The sequence below is a fragment of the Vidua chalybeata genome, chromosome 3 (genome assembly GCF_026979565.1).
Source record: "Vidua chalybeata isolate OUT-0048 chromosome 3, bVidCha1 merged haplotype, whole genome shotgun sequence".
In the NCBI taxonomy this organism is placed as follows: domain Eukaryota; kingdom Metazoa; phylum Chordata; class Aves; order Passeriformes; family Viduidae; genus Vidua; species Vidua chalybeata.
In genome coordinates, this window is record NC_071532.1 from 3440934 (window position 1) to 3456602 (window position 15669).

Below are 15669 nucleotides of genomic sequence, written 5' to 3' on the forward strand. Positions count from 1 at the left end.
CCACACAGGCTTAAAAGCTGCATGAGGAATAGCTGCTCAGCTTTTGTTTGGAACTGAGCTGGGTGAAGACTAACGTGGAGGAGATGGGAATAACCCCAGACACTGCCTGCCTGGTTTTTAACTGTAGACAGCTCTTTAGTGGGGAGGGGTCCCCAAAAAGGAGGTCCTCCCTGCACTGTGCTGGTCACAGGTCAAAATCTGTCCAACCACTCTGTTGGCAACGTGTCTGGTGTTTACTCTGGAGCATCAAAACTTGCTCTCGCTTGGCACTTCTGAAAGATGTAAATACAGACAGGATAAGTGGACAGAGATTTTCTAAAATCTCATTTACAGGCACTTTTTCAATGCACAGAAGCACCCTTACTCTCTGCTAACCCAGAGGGCAACTTGTGATGTCCTTAAAGTCAATCCCAGAAACTGATTTAGCCAACAGGTTTCAGAAAGGCCAGAAAGTACCACGGAGAATTGGGCTTCCCTGGCAATGAGAGAGGGGGAAGAAAAAGGTAAAAAAAGTCTAAAGGAAAAGGAAGAAGAGTACAAGGAGTAACATAATGGAATTGAGAAGGGAATAAAGAAGAGAAAATGGAAACAAAGTTTAAACAAGCTTAAAAAGCCATCAAGGGAACAGAAAATAAAACGAACCCCTGCTCTCCAAGGTGTTCAAAGGTCTTGGTTCTGGGTATGAACAGAAGAGCTTGGACAGGCAGGCCAGAGGGATGTTATTTGGAGCAGCTTGCTGGCTTTCCCTAGAGTTTAATAATAGCAACTGTATTTATACGACTAAAATGTTTTTGTTAAAAGGCTAAGTACTGGTATGTCATGCTAGTCACTTTAATTTAAAATAAATTCTAAAAGTTCTCACTGGAAAGGCTTGCAGCTAACTATAAATATATGCAATATGCTGATGGATTTTTTTTAAAGCAAATTTATTCTTCTTCAGAGGCACTAAATTGCACAACTGTGCAGCATTTCTGTGGCACAAATTTTCAGGGGCCCCGGGAGTCAGGATTTCCAACTGATCTGGCTGCATTTTTTTTTTTTTTTCAGACCTACTGCATGTAGTGGCAGCTCTGGCTGGTTTGATGTGGGTTTTTGATACATGGAGATTTGAAGAAATAGGTGAGAGGGAGAGATAAAGGGAAAAATGAAAGAGTCCTGGGCAGGGTGACAGCACTTTTCATCCCTATTACTCTGAGCATTTGGATGACAGAAGTCCATATTTTACACTTCCTTCCACTGGGAACTCATTGCTGGTGGCCAACAGGTGAATCCTTTGGCTCCTGCGAAGTGAAGAGTACCAGTCCCACCTCCTGTGCCCTGTGTCAGGCCACAGCAGCAGGTTGCCCGTTGCACTGAGCGCTTCCATCTCCTTTGCAAGCCCCAGGATGCGTTTCAAGCCCCAGCTTCTGTAAACCAGCCCAGCCCTGGTCACCATGGCCAGCAGCACCCTGCCAGCAAGGAGAAAGCAGCCAGGTCGGGTCAGGACAGCAGAAGCAGTCCTGGTGAGTCCCTCACCCAGGACTCCAGCCCCCTGTGAGCTCTCTGGTAGGTGGTGCCCCTCCATCCTGCTGGGGCAGCTGGAGGACACGCTCCATCCGCCAGCCTCCGCCAGCAGCGGCGTTTCCATTGCAGTTTTGTAAAGGATAATTGTGGCGAATTCCTTAGAAGGGGTTGAAGTCAGCCTGCTACCAGATAGCAGGAAATATTTATAACAATCACTTCCAACTGCAGCCTTTCATCTGAAATCTAAACAGAAAGTTGAAATCCCAGGCCTGTAAGTTGATACCTTGGCTATATATGGTCAAAGAACTCCATGGGGGAGAAAAAGATGCTAAGTCCCCAGCACTCCTCATACACAGGGCTCCAAGAAGATCCATTAACCTCTGTAAAATTAGCAAGCCCGCATCGCCAATTAGCTTTGAAGTATGATTGTCACGCTGTTGCGTTAAGAGCTCTGCTCTCCCAGGGATGTCTCAGCATGTCACACTCACAGCCACGTGTACGGCAGGGTGCAGCATTCCCTAAATGCTGAGACGTCCCCCAGCCTCGTGTGCCTGTGACAGCAGCTGGGGATTATAAAGCACTGTTAACTCCTGCGAAGTTATGGGGTGACCCCCCTGCACTCCTGCAGGAAAGCACTGCCAGGCAGAGGCAGGGCATTCTACAGGACACAAGAACAGAGGAATGGTGCTGTCTGGTATTCAGGCTGGCAAAAAACCAACCCCTGCATGAAAAGGGACCTAGAAAATCACAAGGCGTTGAAATACATTGCTTTACACTCTACTAGTGACTATGACATCCTCTTTGAAGGAGTTCTTCTGATAGCAAAAGTCCACATTTTACACTATTTTTTTTAAGAACTCCCACCGTACCTCCTTCTGCAGCAGCAGGAAATGAACTGCAGAGCTTTACTCACAGAGGTGCTCCCACACCTCTGGGGTGCTGTCCCCCCTAATGCAGAGCACAAGGTCCTTCTTCACACCCTGGAGTGTGGCTGGGATCGAGGCATTTCCTTGTGGCCCTCCTCTGCTTTTACTTAAGTATTTGCTAACAGGAACAGGCTGCCCAGAGAAGATGTGGCTGCCCATCCCTGGAAGTGTTCAAGGCCAGGCTAGATGGGGCTCTGAGCAACCTGGTCTAGTGGAAGGAGACCCTGCCCACAGTAGGAGGGTAGGACAGAGGTGATCTTTAAGGTCCCTTCCAAAGTAAATCATTCTATAGTTCTGTGATGTATGTTCAAAACCAGACAGGCCTGAAAAACAGCATTGCAGGCTTTTCTCACAGGGGGCAAAACCAGGTTTATGGCCCCTGAAGAATCAACAGATTTGACCCTGTGACATTAAAAGCTTTTTCTCGCCGAGACAGTGCCGTTCACCACAGAGATGGCACCGTGCTCAAAAGCAAGGAGCTGGCATTCCTGCTCTCAGCCTGCTGCATGCAGGCTTCTAACAGCTCACCCATCATGTTAATCTCAAACCAGTCAAGTGGGTTTGCCAACATGTCCAAGCCTTGAGCTGGAGCTCACAGTGCTTGGTCCTCATCAAGACATCAGCCTCTGCACTGGACATCTCATAGAGCATTCTGACAGGCGTGTGCCTCTGGGGCAGCCTTTCCTTTTCATTGCAGTTGAATGCCTTCCCACTACTCGCAGCTGAATTTCAAGAAAGCAGCAGTGAACATCTCAATTAAAAAGCAGAGATTATAACCCAAAAGTCACGTTTCCTTCTGTGAGATCTAACATACTGTCTCAACCTGCTTATTGTTATTAAGCAAACAGCAGCAAATCCATTTCTGCATATGTCCCTGCCATATGGGGTGTCAAAACCATGAGAACCACTTCTATTTCAATACCAACCCTTCTTTGTTTCTCTTTCTGTAACTCACGCTGTATCTCACAGGGTGTGATCATGAAACCACCGACCAACCAAATTTTGGTCTCTCTCAGTGCCAAAGCAGCAGTAACACCAGCCAGCTGTGACACAGCAAATGGTGAGTTCCCAGGGTGGAAACAACCACTGGACACAGCAAACCTCTTTGCACTGACTGCAAATAAGGATATGCAGGCTTGAGAACTATAGTTTGAAACAGAACCCCCCCTCCCAACAGGGGGGTTTTGCTGGTAGTTATTATTTGTGCTAGTTTTTATGACGAGCAGAGGAAACTGGAATGGCAGGACAGAGGGAAGGCTGAGCTTGAAATGGGGGCACTGTGATGAAAGACAAGAGGTCTCTGTGGGAAGAAGGGGTTTTCCAACCTCAGAGGAGGATTAGGTGTGGTGAGGAGAGACCTAGATGCCTGCTGCCTTATGTGAGAGCCTCTCTGCTGCCAACCCTCATTCCACGTGCCTCGGAAACCTGGCTGCCTCTGTCCCCCAGTGCACACTGCTCCCCGCCTTGCGTGCCGCAGCCCAGCACGTGGTGCTCCAAACGCTGCACGGGGAACGCGGCAGGACAAATCTGAGAAGAAAGGCACATCTGCCAGATATGCCCCAGCACAAGGTTGGAAAGGAAAAGGAGCCGTCCCCAAAAGAGCACAGTGATATTTGCATGCAGGCTCACCCTCCCCAGCTGCAGGAGCAGCCACTCTTTCATGTGAATATGCGGCGTCCTCGGTAGAAATCTGTTACAAATATTTGTTGGATCTTCTCTCGACAACCTCAACAGATATAACCCAGGGGTTTAGCTACTGGGGAAAACTCTTCAGGTTTATCTGTAGTCTTCTATACTCCTCTAGACTTCAGAGATGCACTGCCTTTGCAGCTGGGATTTTTGAGATTTCAAAAGAGCTCCTTTGCTGAAAGAGCAGCCGTAGAGCCTGCCAACAGGAGCAGTGGTCAGGGGATCAGCCCTCCTGCTCCGAGGCATTTTCAGCCCCAGTTGTGGCTCAGCTGGCTTCCCTCTACCAGGCTGCAGCCACCCTTACAGGTCTTCTGGCAGAAAGAGGAATTATCCTCTCTTCACCTGGCAGGAGCTGCTCAGTGCCCACATCTCCAAGGCAAAGGCACACCGGCCCCGTGTACCCTGCCAATACATTCCCCTCCCTTCACTTGGCCAAGCCAGGCCTATTAACAGGATAATGAGAAGAAAGAAGTACAAGCCTGAGAAAAGCATCTCTGATGGGAGCATTTCAAAAGGCAGCCAGTTTCCAGAAGGCAAGAACTATTCTCCACGTCAATTATCTACAGAGATGCAAGAAACTGGATGACAATGAGAAATTAGATAATAAAAACTCTGATTTAACTCATTAAATTATGGCTTCAGGTATGTGTAGTCCCAGTGCATGCCAAATTTTATTTATGCCTGCATTGCAACCACCTCTGGAGAGCATTGCTGCAAGGCACAGAGCAACTGAGGAAGAAATTGAAGGTAATTTTGTTCTGCAGCTCAAGAAATGTGAGCCATTTCCACTGTCACAGCGTGCAAGCAAACCTCCACCTCCCTCTCAATGGAACCTGGAGAAATGTGACTGCACCCCCACAGCAGGACAATGGCCCAGGGCCCTCCCAGCATTGTAAATCTCTGCAGGTCACTCATCCTTAGTGTTGCAATGCAGGTTTCTGTCATCAGGGACTAAAGTAGGCAAAAGTGACATTTTCTTTCGTACCAGGTGTTTACTCTAAAATACAAGCAAACAACACCTCTAAATCTACATGGTTTCTCCTCCTCCAGTTTTTTTAATGAAAAGCAGTTATGCTTCTGTGGAGTTTCCAATTTTCCTCACTTTGACTGAGGGGAGAAAATGAAGCAAGGTACTTTTGGGAGAAATCCTCAGTCTAACATTTCCTCAGTTTCTGCTGTTGCAGGAATGACAACCAACAAACATATACAACCTCTGTCTCACAGGGAGGTAAGCCAAATTATCTTTACAGGCCATCTCCAGCAGCTTTGGCATACGTAGCTATGTTGCATTTGCAGTTTAGACAAATTTGAGATGAAGTCTTTCTCTGCAGCCTGTTATAAACTGATGGCCTCCATCTAACCAAAACCTGCCTGCAGCCAGCAAAGACATCCCACAGAACAGTGAAGAAAACCTTGCTCAAATATCAAGGTCACCCAGGCTGCTTGGACACATCAGCAGGCAGAGGAGGCCCTCAGGAGACCCACTTCACTCCCTTGGGAGCATGTCCCTGAGGGAAGGGCTTCCCCTTATGGTGCCTTCCAGCCTCCCAAGGGTTTAAACTCAGCCAGTTAGTCCCAGCTTTGTTACAGGTGTGACATAGACTGCTGTGTCCCAGATCCCGCTTTGCCTACAGCAGATTCCCACCACCCTGTTGTGTTAATGGCACACTGCTCTTTCTGAGCTGGAAGTCATTAGTGCAGTGGTGTTGGGGAGATAACTGCTGCCAAACCAAGGCCCCTGCTCACAATAGCTGGTGCAAAGAGGACATAATTTTACTTCATTTTTAATGACCCAAATGCAAGCCTAAAGCTACCCGTGTTCAAATGCGTTAGCTGAGCTCACCAGTTCTCCTCTAATTAGTCCATGGGCCTAAACTCAGAAAGACATAAATGAGTAAAACTTATGCCACGAATCAAAGGGTGCTGCACCCAGCCAGGACTGGAGGGCAGGCACTGCTCCCCACTCCCCGTGGGGGCTGGGGGAGGTCACCGTCACGCTGAGCTCCAGCTCCAAAACTGGCATGTGGCTTTGCCACTTCCACCTGCTCCTTTGCAGGATTTCCCACCACATATCTGGGGTGCTAGAAGCAAATCCTTACTTGCAAAGAGCTGTTGCACAGGCTGCCTGACAATATATACCTTCCCAATGTATAGGCTTTCACAGAGAAGTTGAGGTGCTGGAGTGTTGTTGCTTCACCTTCTGTAGCAGTTGCTGTTAGCAGGGTTTCCCAAAACACTTGGCCTGAAATGGATCCCCCCTGCTTCAGTTTCCAGAGTCAGTGAAAGAAAGTTGGGTTCAAAATGAAAAATGAATCTTCTGTGAAGCAAGAAATAACTAAAAAAAAAAAAAAACAAACCCAAAACTGACAACCCCAAACTTTAATTAATTTCTTTAGATTTCCAAATTGGTTTATTCAGGTTGTAGATTTCCTGAAAGGTAAATCTTCCTTCCCTAAATAATAACACTCACACAGATCAGTACATTTTCCTTCATGTACAGGAAAGGTATTTTAAACCTCTGCTCTAGCTGGGAGGAAAGAGATTAACACAATATTAAATATGGAGCTCTTCATCTTAGCCTTTTTCTTTCCTCTCTCACATGCACTGCGTTGGCACCAAAACGCTGATGAATAGCAGGAAAATTCAGATCAATTTAGTTCTTCCTTTCCCAGACAAGTGATTTTTCTTGGCAAGGCTAGAAGTACTCTCTTTTCCTCAGTGCTTTTACCTCTGATGCCTAGTGCCAAGCCAGGGTTCTCCCTGCAAACACACTGAACATGAAACTTGACAGCTTTTTCAAAGTACCTGTTGCCAACCTGAGCAGCACAGCCTTGCTCTAAGGTTTGATGGGATAGGGGGGCTCTGAGGGGAACCAAGCACTTTGCAGCTCTCAAGTGCTCAGCAGCAGCTAAGAGGAGGCATTCATAAAAACCATTGTGATTTTGGCCCCTCTTTCACTTTTTCCTTCCACTCCTTTTCCAATTATTCATCTTTTACCTTAGCCTACCTCATTCCCACAGGTGCATTTCCCTGGCTATCCTTTCACTTAACCTAATTGCTGAGGCATGGGCAGGTGCAGCCCTCAGGTACTGTGCACCTTGAGGTATTTGCATCCCTTTTGGAGGTGGCTGCAGCTGCTGCCTGAGCCCATCTACTCACACCCCGAGGAAAGGGCAATGGTGTGGATTAGCTGAGCTGTGCAATAGCTGCAGGTGACAAATGAACTGTGCCTGTGAGGCAGAGCAGTGGCTGAGCAGTGCCACACTCCCTCTGACACACAGGACTAAGTGCCTGTTTTTTAAGCCCCAGGAGTGTGGCTGTGTTTTCCAGAAGGCCTCTGGTTTCTACCATGTGTGTGGTCAAGTAGGTTGCTGTGGCTCTCCCTTGTTGCTGGTGCTGACTTTGCTCTTCTCCATCTCACACCAGAAACCTCAGCACAACATCAGCGTGCCTGGCCCTGAGATTACAGGGATTGGGGGGGTGGAAATCAGCCCCTCTTGTGCCCCACAACCACAGAAAGAGAAATTGTTCTCGTTGTGAGCGAGCCCTGTGCCCGTGCCCACAAAGGCAATGGACATCTCCTCTCCCAGGCTTCCTCCCAGCACTGCCAAGCCTCTGGCCCTGCCTCACAGCTGGCAGCTAACAGCTTCCCAGCATCTCCCCTAAAAATGCACTCCTTCAGCAGGGTAATGAGCTCCCCAGGTTGAGTCTTTTACTGACTCCCCACAAATCACTGAAAGGACAGACTGCTGCTTTGGTTCATTAGCAAGTGTTTTGTGGAAATCTGTGTATTTGCAAGACACCAACATGCTCATTCATACTAATGCAGGAATGCTTGAACTGAGGAGCAACTTAAGCCTTCCACCTTTCCTTCCAGCTCTAGAGGACTGGCAACTGAGAGCAATTCTTCTCCCAAAGCATGGCAACTTCTTCCCTGGCACACCAAGGACCAGACAGGGCACACTAGATATTAGTCAGCATTTTTCTTAAGACCATGGCTCTCGGAGCCCTGGGATTCAACAACAAATTTAATTTTCACCTAAAACACAATGAGTAAAGGATGCCCTGAGGTATTAGCTCTTGGCACGGCAGAGGAAAACATCACCAGAAAGGCTCAGACAAATAAAATGAGCCTCAATGGTATTGGCATCACTTTTGGGTCTTGCTACATTTTAAGCAGCTGTACCACCAGGGAAGGAAGCCGTTTGTGACAACATCACAGGCGTGACTCATGGGCTTTGCGCATTGAAAGGAGCAAGGCTCCTCGCGGGCAGAACGTGGGGGCAAAGGCCAGGCAAAAGATTGTTAAGGAATCTTTGCTGTCTGACCATTCAGGAGCCACTCTGGGAGTCACAACTGCACCACCCAAGGCTTCCACTGCTGGGACCAAAGCCCCTTGGCAGCAGGAGGCTCCAGTGAACCCCCATGTGCCCAGATGGGTTCCCACCACACACCCCACTCACTCACTCAGATTCTCGCGCCGTCTCAGTCCCAGGTTTCCTGCAGATGTCTGGTTCTTCTAAGTCATTTAATCGAGGTGCAGTCACACAGCAACAGCCTGAGTTGGTGCCTCCAGGGTCAGTGAAGGGATCCCTGGGCTTCTGCACCCTTACAGTCTGTGCACCCATTCCCCTCGTGCTCTTTGTGCCCCTTACACTTGGTATCTGTTTGGGGTCTCCTGCTTGTTTATTTGGGTTCTGTAGAGTCTCCAGGGGACTGGCCACCCCCAGCCAGTGCTGCAGGTCCCTGTCCCCTTTGTCAGACAAAGGGTTGGTGCCAGGTCATGGCCCCTTGCCTGAAGTTCCAGTTCTTTCCCCACCCTGGGCACAACCTGCAGTTCCCACTGCAGCTGCACAACGAGAGACCTGCACTAGGTGTGCTCCTCAGCAAGAACAGGCGTCAAGGATGCAGGAAAAGGAGGCCTAGGCTTTCACCTGTGCTTTTCAAAGCTACTGCCTCCAGAAGGCAGAAGCCCTCTGGCACTTTATATTTACAAATTAAAACAGGAATCACTTCCTTTGGCAGCCACGGATGAACTAAAACCCTTCCTTAAGGGTTTGAAGTTGCTGAGAAGAGGAATTTTGGATAACTTGAGGCTGGTTCTGCAGTTCTGATCTGTCAAATGACATGAATCCATCCCAGCTTTCCTTCATTGTGATTCTGCATTAACACCCAGCAGCAGCCATGGCATGAGAGCTGCTGCTGCAGTCCACGAAGCTTGCTGGCTCAGCTGGCACAGCTGATCAGGGAATGTTTGAGCACAAGGCAGGCACTCTACAGGAAATGCAAACTGCCCTCCTGGCTTGAAGGGGACAGGTGAAAGGATCAGAAGTCAGAGATTGCATACGTGATGCAGCAAAGGGAGCAGGGAGGGGAAGTGGCTGCTTTAGTGGCTAGAGGGAACTTGTAGGAAAATAACCTAAGATAACTTTACAGGATTTGTGGAGCAAAAGGGAGCATTGGCATGGTGCTTCCTGGAGATTCTAGGATACCTCTGGCTGGCAGGCACGGGGGCAGAAGATTTTTCTCCTGCGCACTGGGAGAAAAGGGCACAAAGGTTGTTTCTCAGACCAAGTATTTACAACCCTCCCTGACTTTCCCTTCAATCTCAGGTTTGCCTTTCCTTGTGTAGGTGCCTGCAGTGGCCTTGCTCAGCTGCATGTAAGAGCAGAGCAATCTCCCTCTCTGTTCCCAAGAACTGGGTTCCCATTACCTGCTCTAGGAGAGGGAGGACATTGTGCAGGAATAAGGAGGTGGTGGTCCAAGGGAATTTTCCTAGCTCTTATCTTCAGGTGTGTTTCCCAGGTAAAGTTTGATAAGCATAGCCCCTAGCCTACCTCTGCCTTCAGATCTGTTCATTAGCACCTTTGGGAGGGCTTTCCAGGACTGCCAGATCTCAGGGGGCTGAGATACGGTGTTTTAATTGTATATAATTAAATACTGCTCCCTTATCTAGATTTCAAAGTTTACTGTTGGGGCTTCAGTACCAATACTCTCTTCCCCTCTAATTAGCTTCCTTAATGTGTGCAGCCTTGCTTCTTCCCCCACGGGGACAGGGCTCTCCTGCAGGGAAGCTTGGATTGCAGCTAATTATTAGCAAAGGAGACAGACGGCGGCACTGCCCCTGCCCCAGGTGTCCCTTGAGAGCGCGGAGCCCACAATGGCTGGCCACAGGGAAGCTGTGCCATGTGTGCACGTGGTCTTTCTGCTCCATCTGTAGGTTGCTCGTGGCAGAAGACCCTGCAGGACAAGGGGCCATTGACTGAAGTGCAGCTCACACGAGGAATGCTTTTGCCTGGCTAGCACATAGCAAGAGGACAGAAAGAGTTCCCAAGGCCTCATCTGACCCAATGTGCATTAAAAAAGACAATACATCTAATGCCTTCAGTAAGTTTTTGGGCAGTGCCTTCTAAGCTGTCTTCTGCTGTTGACAGAGGCCACCCACTCCCCCAAGAGAGAGCCACGAGGATGGTTACCCTCCTCTTGAATACCTTCAGGATGGCATCTGTCTCATTCATTGCAAGAGCACTGTGTTCTGAGCTCAGATTTGGCTGCCAGGTCATAATGGCACCTCCTGACTTGGTTGTTCCCCTCCCACTTGAATTTGTGTTTATGACTGTTCTTACACAAGCATTTTACAGTGTCTTGCTTCTGCTTAGGCTAATTCACATCTCTGTAAATCCCCATCCTACCTCTGATAACGTTTTCAGACTATTCCATCTGCAAGCTAAAACACCAATTTTCTCCTTCCCATGCTCAACAAGCTCCATTTCAGGACAAGCACCTACTGAACACCTTTTCACCCCCATCTAGTGACACATTTCTCTTTCCAGACAGATTAGCCCCCATCACCCCAGTGGCCCATTTAGGCAGGGCTTGCTTATGACAGTGCTAAACAAGACGACATTGAAAGCCCTTCTGAAGCCCAGTGATATGACAACACTGCTTCTCCTTTACCCAAAAGGCTGGCATAAAAGGAAATTAGGTTGGCTTGATAAGATTTGTTCTTGACAAATATATGCTGGCTGTTATTCATCTCCTTGTTATCTTTGAGGTACTTGCAAATAACGTGTTGATTTATTCTAGGCTCTTTTAGGTACAAAAACAGACCTAATCTGGCTGAGCTGCTTTTGAAGGCAGCTTCTGAGCTTGCCTGCACATGTCACCTATTGGCCAGGAAACCTTCCAGAGGGACTGCTAAGAGCCCCCCATGCACTCCCCTTACAGCACGAGGCCAGATTTCCGTGTGCCTCCTGTTCTGGGGACAGGCACACTGTCTCTGTCCTACACCTGCAGGCCTCATGATCACAGACATCATAGAGGGACCTACCTGCTTCTTGGCAGAATCTGTTGTTCAGCTCCCTTCCCCTTTTTCCTCTACATTGCTAAGGCATGAACGTCCAGAATATCTCCTTCCCATCTAATTCTTGTCCAGTTGATGCTCAGCCTGATTCTGACCCAACCCTCCCACACTTCTCTGTTACAATCCTCCTTACTAAGCTGACCCATTTTCAGGTTTTTGTACGAGTCTTTCCGAGTTGCAGGTCACCAGAGAGCTCATGAGTCAGGTGAATCTCCTGCTACACTTCCCTCCTTATTCCCAGGATGATATGTGCCTGGGGCATTGATGCTGACTATGTTTACATTATTTCTGCCCTCTGTAGGGGTGATACCTTATTCCCCTTGGTCCTGTCACATACCCAGCCACTAAGGAGGAAGATATATTTCAATAACCGAACCTAAAGTGTGAATGGAAATCTACTGAACCCAGAGAACGCTTGGCTCCTTGCAGGTAAAACCTGCTCCCTGCCTGCTTGAGCCAAAGTAACAGGTCTGGTTTCAGATCAAGCCTCCTCTTCTCAATGAAACCAGGGCATCTCTCCCCTGCTCTCTGCAGCTCAATTCATCCCAGACTCCCTGCAGGACTGGCTCTTTCCCTGCCTTACACGCTGTGACAGGGCTGTGAATTTCTGAGAGCGCAGTGCAGCGCGAGGACAGCAGCGCTTGGGCAGCAGCACCGAGGGCGGAGGGAGGGCTGCGGCTGAGGACACCCAGCCCCTCGGAGCACAGTGTCCATCCACAGTGTCCAGACAGGAGTGCTGCCTGCCCTGATCCAAAGGCATGCCAGAATAAGTCACCTGTCACCATGCTGGTGCTCAGGATGCACAGTGGAGGTTTTGGGGCAGAGGATGGCAGAGTCACGAGCAGTACAGAGATGGGAGGGCAAGCGCCAGGGAGAAGGCCAGGCAGGGGGGATGCTGAGAGCCTGCTTGGCAGTTCTGGGGGCTGCTCAGTGCTCATGGATCCATAGATTTCTACTCCAAATTGTGTGCAAAAACCCATTTATAACTATTTTGTTCTTTAGGATCACGTGTAGTGACAAATTAAACGAGGCGCATGCAAGCACGTCTCAAAATGAGTTTCTCACTAGGAAGCAGGCAACAAGGTTTGGAAAAGAACTCTGAGCAAATCAATCCTTTTTTGTCTTCATGTCCTTCTTATGTCCCAGCCAGCGAGACAACAGCTTTGCCACCTGGTGACAGAGCACCTGGCCCTTGGGACAAGGGCCTCCTGCGGGGTGTACTGGGCTTGTGGTTGAATTAGAGCCATATTGCATGGCCCCAAAATAGCACAGTGTGTGACTACCACACATCAGTGTTTTAATGGGAGCAAATAACCAGAGGAATCACTCAAGCCCTCAAAAGAAGGTTCCTGATAACAATGCCATAGAATTTAAGCCATCCCTTGAAAAACTCTAAAGGTAATATCTCTGCACTGGACTCCACTCAGCTGGGCCCCATCCCTGTCCCCAGCCATCTTCACTCAGGGGATATTTCCCTGGAAAGGACTTTGCTCTAAGGGGCAGGCATATGTCATCAGTTCCATGTCTCTCCTTCCAGCACCCAGTTCACAGGGATCCAGCCATGCCCCCCATTCTTTGTTATTGCTTTGTTTCTCACTGCCAGACACATTTGATTGTTACTTTGATTGTGTAGGAAGCAGTCCAGACATTATGGAAATGAAACCATATAGGGACTGGGCAGAGGAGGCTCATGCTGGTCACCCTCTTACTTACACAGCAGTGGGAATATTTTCTCTCTTACACTAAGATATTTTTAAAACAGAGAATGCTGTTACTGTTTGTTGTCACCCAGGATCCAGCACTGCCATTCTTGGAAACCAGCACAGTGCTTCTAATGTCATTGTCAGAAACTGTATTGGTAGAGTTTTTGATATCTCCCAAGATGTCCTCAGGCTAACTGGCTTTTATGGCTTGGAGAGGACTGACCCTGACTCCAGCCATGCTCAGGACTGCAAAGAGAAGGACATGCCCCATAGCAGCAGTGCAGTGAGGCCATGCCCACACCATGGCAAACACCGTGGCTGTGAGAGACTGCTAACCAAAGCTCCTCATCCAAGAATACTGGGAAAACACAGGTGGTTCAGCAAGACCAGACTGTGAAGGTTAAGCTAAAACAGTTCCCCTGTGGTGCTGGAGAACAGGGCAAGGAGCAGAGACGAGGGACAGGATAGGTGACTTTCCCCTTGCATGGCAGTGATGTGCATGTCCTTGCTAGTGGACACATGATGTTGTCCCTGGTGTGAGCAGAGACACACAGAAGCCAGCTCCAGACATGGAAGACTGCATCTGACAAGGGCAGGGCAACATCACATCCCCCTGAGAGCAAAGAACTGGCTGATGACACTCATTTGCCTGTAGCATGCGGGATGCTGCCTCCAGGCTCAGCCTCTCCTTCTGAGGAGGGGCTGCTTCTGACTCAGTCTGCCAGGTCCAGCTTCTCCTCTATGTTTGGCTCTGGATGGCAGCAGATGTTTCTCTGCCCATCTGTACAGATGCTTGGATGCTGGCTGTGGTCAGCTGCCTGCTTTTTGTCCTGTCACTCTCATTTTGAGCCCATGGATTCAGCCCTGCTGCTGGAAGAACACCGAGTGCCATCCACTGAGCTCAAACCCAAGGGCAAAGTGTCAGAGGAAAGAAGTCTACTCCTAAGGCAAATGCCCAACTTGAACTCCAGTTGCATTGGGATCCTGTGTAACAATGAATTACCTCTCCCTGCTCAAGGACTTGCCACAGCCATGGATCTCGTGTGCACAGCTGGGAGAGGGATAGATGCCTGTTCTCCTGTGAAAACCTGCTGGTGCCAATGCTGCTCCCAGCGGTGCTCAAGCACATGCCAGGGAGAGAAGGGTCTGCAAAAAGGAATGGGACTTCTCCTGCCTCCTATTCTTGTCTCCCCATCAGGGAGCTGTGGAGCCGTGCTTCACTCTGAGATAACTTTCCTGTGCCAACAAGCTTTGCTAGGGCTGTTGTTTTAATTTCTTAAAACAAGACTAGATCCTGCATTTTGTGAATCACTACAATGCATTTAATAGGTAGCCTTTTCATAAAGGAGTGCAGCGGATGTGTGCACAGGCCCTGATGAAGCTAATAACTACCTCTCAATGGCTTCCAGGGAGTTATTACATATTTAAGATCCAAGCTCCCTTAATCAACCACAGAGATGCAGCTGGCAGCAGTAAATTGCCAACAACAGTTCATTACAAATAAGGAAACATTGGTTTTTCAAGGACAAAAACTGTGTCAGTTCCTCAGCTAACTCTTGTCCTCACCCTTCTCCCCCCACCACTCACCCCCAGTGATGTGCTGGCACAACTTGCTTTGTCCAATGACACGACTTCACAGCCTAATCCCCTCCACAGGGGACATCATGCAATCAAGTTCCTGGATTTCCTGACTTATTTGGGCAAACGGCACAGTCTGCATCCCGTGCTCACCCTCCCTGCAGGAGCCACGGGCAGGACTTGTCCCACACCACCACGATGACGTGCCACAGGAGCACCCTCAGTGGCTTCACCCTGGGGAGCAAATGAAGTCATGGGACACTCGGAGACACAGCTGTGAGTTTGCCCTTCAGGGGCTTGAGACCTGACGTGGCACTTGGGAAAGAGTTTTTTGGTACCTGCCATGTCCTGGGCAGGCACAGCACAAAGAGGAAGGTCTGTGGACACCACGTGGCCTTATTCCCCTGCTGCCTCCTAACAGAGATGTGGTTGGCCACACAGCTGAGGCAGGAGCACGGCAGTTTAAGAGAGGTGCCTGTGCCTGGGAGATATTAAGGTCAATATTTTAAGAGTGTTCAGGAAAGACTAAACATTGTTTGAATGAAAAGGAGAAAAAGAAAAGACAGCTGACCCTGTTAGAGCTGTATCTTCCCCTCTGAAGAGGTGACAACCAGCTTTTGGCCTTTAGGAACCGAAGAAATTATACATTTCAGGCCCAGAGAACTTCTCCTCCTCAAAAGGGAAACAGGCCCCATCCCTGCCCCAGCGTGGTGCAACACACCTGCTCAGACCCCTGGGCCTCAGCCAGGGCCAGCTCCTGTGAGAGGGATCTGAACTGGATGGGCCAGGAACGCTGGGTGCTTCTGCCAAGGATCCAAGCTGCCATATCTGTACTGCCTACAAACCCCACTGCACTGGGGATCTGAGCCCTAATCCAGCTGGCCATATCCATACTGCCTGCAAACCC

General features: G+C 49.1%; 1 protein-coding gene and 1 long non-coding RNA gene across 5 annotated transcripts in view; one reads left to right on the plus strand and one right to left on the minus strand.

Annotated features, from left to right (window-relative positions):
* Positions 1-15669, minus strand: part of SLC8A1 (solute carrier family 8 member A1) — a 111685-nt gene that overhangs the window by 73812 nt on the left and 22204 nt on the right. The window lies entirely within an intron of this gene.
* LOC128785186 (uncharacterized) lies at positions 8417-10533 on the plus strand. Of its 2 annotated transcripts, none has more exons than XR_008429790.1 (3): positions 8417-8695; positions 9751-9923; positions 10339-10533. It is a non-coding gene; the product is annotated as an uncharacterized LOC128785186 (long non-coding RNA). The 2 variants fall into 2 exon arrangements; XR_008429791.1 differs by having other exon boundaries at positions 9751-9910.